This window comes from Solanum dulcamara, chromosome 9 (assembly GCF_947179165.1).
Source record: "Solanum dulcamara chromosome 9, daSolDulc1.2, whole genome shotgun sequence".
NCBI lineage: Eukaryota > Viridiplantae > Streptophyta > Magnoliopsida > Solanales > Solanaceae > Solanum > Solanum dulcamara.
Window position 1 is genome coordinate 3,446,660 of NC_077245.1, and position 6,776 is coordinate 3,453,435.

Genomic DNA, 6,776 nt, shown 5'->3' on the forward strand with positions numbered 1-6,776 from the left:
CTGCATGGTTAAAGATTACCATATATTATTAACACTCTGAAAGCCAGTTGTTCATATTACATTAAGTTTATGTCTTTATTCTGACCATATGCAAATAAAGCTGCTCTATTTCCCCCTAGCCTTGTTGGTTGTTTGGGTTTAGTCTTGATATCTCTGCACATTCCCTGCATATAAGTAAACACAAAGAACCTAATTAGCCATAAATTCCATGCTTGATTTTGAGTCATTGAAAGATATTTCTTTTGGACATTTTCTCTAGGAGAGCTTACCATTTTGATGTTGGAGTTTTTCTTCAAACACCAAAATGTTAAATATGGATATTGCTAGTTAGAAAACTTTCTATAAATGCTTGAGTATATTAGAATCATAACCCTTTGTTTATATAGTATAATGAAAAGATATAATCTTTCACATAGGGACAAGTAAAGATAAAAGGTATCAAACTGCATCTTCATATTTGAAAATTTATGAGTGGGGGAGGGTCTTTTTGTTCCTTACAATTAAATTCGGGGGCGGAGCTACAATATTAAGTATGGATCTGGACGACTTAATAGCTTTTGGTGAGATCATGTATTTATGTCAAGAAATTTATTAAATATGTATAAATATTTTAAATTGTGAATTCAGTAATTAAAAAACAACTATTGATTCGGTGGCAAGTTCAAAGCTCATAAACTTCAAATTCTAACTCCTAGAAACGATGTGTTATACTCTGACTTTGTTGGTTGAAATGAGCATGTGCAGGTGATAATCCCTTATTATTATTGATTTAAAAAGGAATTAAATTCAGTGTAAGCAAATTATTATGTCACTGGGCTCTGATGCTGAATTGTAACTTAGCATTTTGACACTCACTTTAGGACAAAGACTAACATTATTATGCTAGAGATACATAGAAGCAACTCTATACTAAAAAAAAACTCCTATTTGACGATTATTTACACACTAGATTTGAGCACACAAATGTAAAAAAAAAAAAAAAAAAAAAAAAGATAAAAATAATTTTAAATTTTTTTGTTGATAGTTAACAGTATATCGCCGGCTTTGGCATCTACCAAAGGCATAAACTCTTGGAGGTCCACTGGAATATCCAAGAATTAAGATTAGCTTGATAATTTTTTAACAATAAATATCAAAAGTTGACCGCAGTATTCATATAAAAAGATACATTAAGCTGAAGCATTACTGTATTAGACAGAAACGTTTTAACTAAAACTGAAGTACCTCAGAGTTTGGTGAAACAGATGAATCAAAGTCGTCAGTTATTTTCTGTTTTCCTTATAAAAGCCGTTTTGGCTCATTATAGCTAGGTAAATACATACCCGCACAGGGTATTTATACCAAATCAATTCAACTTACGATGGTTAAGTGAGTTAATGAGGGTAAATATTCATTAATTAACCATGATTAAGTAAGATAAGTGTATGTACAAACATTGATTTGGTGTAAACACTTTGTCCGTCCATGCAGTACTTAAGCATAAACCAGAGTCAATTATGTAAGATGCCAGAGATAAAAGGTAACAAGGTCTCATCATTAAAGTGCATCAACACAGTTACAAACATATATTAGAAAACTTGTTATTCAGAAATATAACACCACTCAGTTTTGTCCTAATCATCAATGTTACATAATCAAAAGCTTATCCATATAATATAGCGAGTTCAACAATTCTCATTCCTTCCAATTACTCATTTTTTGTTACTTTCCACATGGGCTAACCAGCGAGAGGGTCCGCGGCAAAGTCTATTTCCTTGTCAATGCTCATGCATTGTTGCATCAATATGACAGCGGTAACAGCTGCAGCTTCAGTTCCTTTCTCATTTACCTCAATGAAGGACTTGTGATAAAAATCTGAAACAAACAGTTTCTTAGATATATGGGAATCAACCATCTCAGTGAGACCACCCGGAGAGAAAGGCAACTTGAGGCCAAGCCCCCATAGAACTTTAGTAGCTTCAAACCTGAAAGTTATTTTGAATTTAGGGATGAGAAATTTGTGTGCTTTAACTTTTTCATATGGAACATGTCGATTTAAAAATCCAGGTTCTGAACTGATTTTGTCCAGTAAAGCAGGTAATCCATCACGGGCATCAGGCAGAATGATATACATGCAGAAGCTACGAGTGTCCATGCCCTGTTTATAGGAAGCCTCAACACTTTAAAGCCATCAAAGGCTGTTATGTACTGCTTCTTCTGGCTAGTCATGAAGGGTGCTCGAACAGATCCTTCATTGAGAAGATGGAATTCATGGTCTTTCGTTTCGAAAGCATAGAACTTCTCATCCCATGCTCCTTTAAAATATTGTGCATTGGCAAAGATGAGCCTCGTCATGTCGTTAACTGCGTCTGGAGGAAGAATCTCTTTTATGAGATCATTTGTCTTCATTTTAGCCCACTGATTGACTTGATTGGCAACCTCAGCAGGCTAACCAATTAGTAAGACAAACACAGAATGATAGAATCAGCACATAGTATATGTTTTACCCTACAATTTCCTTTTCAATAAAGCTAACAAACGAAGATTATGGTTCTAAAAAAAATGACAGTACTAGTAATTAGCCAGGAGTATGTGATACTTTTGCTGATTTAAGCCAACAAAGGAAGATTATACTACTTGATGCTAAGCAATATAAGCTGTGTTCTAATTTTGCTCCTTTCACTCTTTCAAAGTTAGATTGATCCTTCAATCAATCAACTGCATCTCAATCTCAAATGAATTAGTGGTTGGTAACATTGTTCATTCATGTCTATTTCATATGATAATATTTGGAGGCTATAGGGTGTGTTTGGTATGGAGGAAAACTTTAATTTGGAAAATGTTCTCCAAAAATTTTCCCATGTTCTGTTGATTTGGAAAACAATTTCCTTAAGAATGAGAAAAATGATTTCTGATGAATGAAATGTCCCACATTGGTAAATGAACGAAATACTGAACTCTATATAAGGCTTACAATCCTAGTTCCTGTTTTTGGGACGTGAGTTAGGTCCAAAGCCTAATTTGACACGGTATCAGGCTTCACCTGATATGTACCCTCAGGAAACAGGACATTTGTGGGGTGGAAATACCCCGCTCGCCTTCCAACACACCTCCACTCCATCCCCTCCACCCCACATGCATTGTCTAAATTATATACAAATATTTTCTCCCTTAAAGACAAAAGGACTTTCAGTAAAACAAAATATGAATAAAGGCATACCTTGTTCCGAAAATCAACAGACTTGGAAACTGCCTGGTAAACATTATCCACAACCTGTTTGAAAGAATGCTTGAAAGGAAGTGATTGGTCGATCCAAACACCATTAGCAACGGACAAACACGGACTTCCGTTGGGGGTGCCATCAACAAAGACAACATTGACAAGATAAGAATAAAAAGTGTTGAGTTCATTAATTGATTTTGAATTGAGGAAAGAGAGCAGCTGATCCTGAGTTGGTCCCTTAGAGCCTGCAACAATGAGGCCAAGTGCTATTTGAATTGAGAGAGGAGAGAGCACCAGGTTGGTATCGTCTTTAACCTCTTTCGAGAAAATGTGCTTAGCAAGCATGAAAGACATGTCAGTCTGATTGGTGATTGACTTCCGAAGATCCATATTTACTTGCAAAGAAGAAGAAGGAGGGTTGACTTGGGAGTTGTCAACTATCCTTCTTGTTGTTGGGGTTGAACCGGTTATCGGTTAAAATTAAAATTAAATCAATTCAGTTGATTTTTAAATTTCTTAAATCAAATCAAAAAAATAATTGTTGGTTTGGTTATTATCAATTTGGTTCGGTTTTCTTGGTTTTTTTAATTTAAAAATAATAAATTTGTTGAGGGCATAACTCTCGTGGATTCAATTAAGTAATACTAAAATTATTATTACACTAAGAAAGTAATTTACTTAAGCAATGCTAAAGTCATTACACACCAAAGATTAAAAGGTCAAATCTTTATAGCAAAAAAATAATTCCAAACTCAACAATTGAGGATCTATTCGGGGAGGGGCAAGAAAATTATTTACCAAAATTTAAATATTGGGATTGAAAAATAGTAAAGTTAAAAGACTTCAGCTAATTTAAATTTAATAAAATATTTATATTTTATTTGTGAATAATATATAAATAATTATAAAATTTATATATATAATTCTCGATTCGGTTTGGTTATTTTTGCAATTTTCTTAGTAAAATCAAAACCAAATCAAAATAATATCAATTTTCAAAATTTAAAACCAAATCAAACCAATTATTAATTTTTTAGTCAATTTGGTTTAGATTGCTATTCAATTTGATTTTTTAACCATAATCATGAACAATCCTACTCATGTTAGTTTGGTTTTTTTATTATTATAGTCATCAAGTTGTTTTCTATATTTCGTTGGTCCAATTGGCTTCCAGGTGGGATATATAATAGTTGAGATAATTTTTAAAATGAATTATCATCCAATTCATCATTGATCTCTATTTACTAGTCTTTTTCACCCTTAACTAACGTTTGCATTGATTTTTGTTTATCAATTTCAAAGAAAAATGATAAAATGTGTAAGAGCAATGACAATAAATAAATAAAATTATCTCACAAATATAATGTTCTGAAATCTTTATCATATCAATTTAAAAAATTAGTATCTGAATTCGTGCTTTGGAAGGTGTATTACATGTTAATTAGTTCAAACTTTTTTATTGAGATGGAAGGAGTATATAATAGTAAAATATATTGGTTTTAAAAAAATGCAAGCTTATACTTAGAATGCTACTAATATAAAGAAGTTAAAACACATACCAATTCTCTCTTTATATATAAAGTAGAAACAACTACTAAAAGTATAACAAGAATATTTGATGCTAAAACTAAAATATTTCATGTTTGGGATAATAATATATGTGTCTAAACTTTCCTATACAATGATATATAAAAATTGTGCATTAAAATAAATGTGTTGAACTTTGTTATTAAAATCTAATAAAAAGAGGATATTCCTGGCTAATCGAATTCTAGACGTCAATAGCTCTAGGTACTTCCCATCCTCTCAAATTGTTGGTTTCTCTTTCAAAAATAAAAAAAGAAGATGAAATTGATAGATTAAACTGATGCAAGAGCCCATAAAAATGGTGAGTAAGAAATCAAGATTAATCTTTTCTTGCCTATTTATAGCTCTCTTTTAATTTGCATTCCTTGAACCTTTCCTTTCATGTATTTATTTCTCCTAGTTAATTAATCTACACTTAATTGCTCAATGCAACTCTTCCGATTCTCCTAACTATTTAGCAATGTATTCATTTAAACTTGATTAATGGGGTAAATTATAAAGGGCTACATTTAAGTTGGACGTTTGAATATCTGCATATTCACAAATCTTTATGTAAATTTAAATATTAACTATTTAATTAGAATTTGATTCAATGCAAGGTTGAAAATACATAATTGTCTTCATGAAATTTAAATATTACTATTATTTAATTAGATTGGGTGTTTTATTTATTTTGTTTTACATAATTAAATATACGGAAAAGGGCCAAATTTACTCATGTACTATTGAAAATAGTTTAAATATACCCTTCATTATATTTTCGAACTAAATATACCCCTCTCACTATACTTTGACTCAAATTTACCCCTATAATTAAAAGAACCATTCTAATTTAAAATAGACCTAATTCAAATATAATTCGCCCTGCCCCAATAATATAACCCGTCTGGTACAGGTAATGCTTAACGTGTATAAAGGTAAATTTGAGCCACGGTATAATAGGAGGAGTATATTTAACTCAAAAGTATAACAAGGGTTTAAACTATTTTCAATAATAGGTATATTTGGCCCTTTTCCGTTAAATATAAGAGCAAAATTGTAATATAACTTTGAACACTCATTTTGTTTCTCTTCATTTTAATTCATGTGAATACATTCACCTCAGACTACTGTTGTAGTTTGAACAGAAACAACACAAAACAATATATACAAAGATAACGTATTCCAGGCCATAATAAGTGTTATTTTTTCTGACTTTTGAAACTGTGTATTTATAATACTTTTTATGTCACTTCAAATAATATATGTTAATTCTTCTTTCTCAATTTATGTGGCATTAGAATTTCGAGAGTCAAACGAATTTTTTATATGTCATTTAAATATTTTAAATTGTTAAATATTATAATTTGTAGTATTGTTTACCTAATTTCTAATTATTATTTAAAAAAATACAGGGAAAAAATTAAAACAAAAAATATATTAACAATTAAAACAAAAAAATATATATATCATCGTTTTGATTATTTAAGGACAAATTTCTTCAAAAAAAATATGTTAAAACATAAATTAAATATTATTTTCAACTATTACCATTTTGATTATTTCTAACTATTCTCCTAAAATAGTTCAAAATAAGTTTCTTGGGCTACAAGAAACTACAATCATATTTAGTGTGCAATATTCAGAGGCATAGCCACATATAGCCCAGGGTAGTTCCGTCTATCGCTTTATTGTGAAAGACCAGATTGGCCCGTTCTGCCATAAGTACCTCCATATTCCGCTGAGTAGGATTCGACAATGGGTTTGAGTCGGCTAATTGGACACCATTCATCGAAAAATTATATTATTTATATAAAAAAATTGTACTAAATAAATAGGTCAAAAATTATTTTTCTAGCATATATATTAAATTTTGGATATCCTTAATAATTTTTTTAACATATATATTAATTCTTGGAGATCTTTAATGAAATTTCTGACGTCACCACCGGACATATTCATCAAATTACTTATTATTCACATCAAATTCTTGCAAAGCTTTCAACTT

The 6,776-nt window shown here is 30.7% G+C and overlaps 1 pseudogene; it reads right to left on the reverse strand.

The window, feature by feature from the left end:
• Positions 1 to 1,566: 1,566 nt before the first annotated feature.
• LOC129903020 (serpin-ZX-like) lies at positions 1,567 to 3,631 on the reverse strand (annotated as a pseudogene).
• Between the last annotated feature and the right edge of the window lie 3,145 nt (positions 3,632 to 6,776).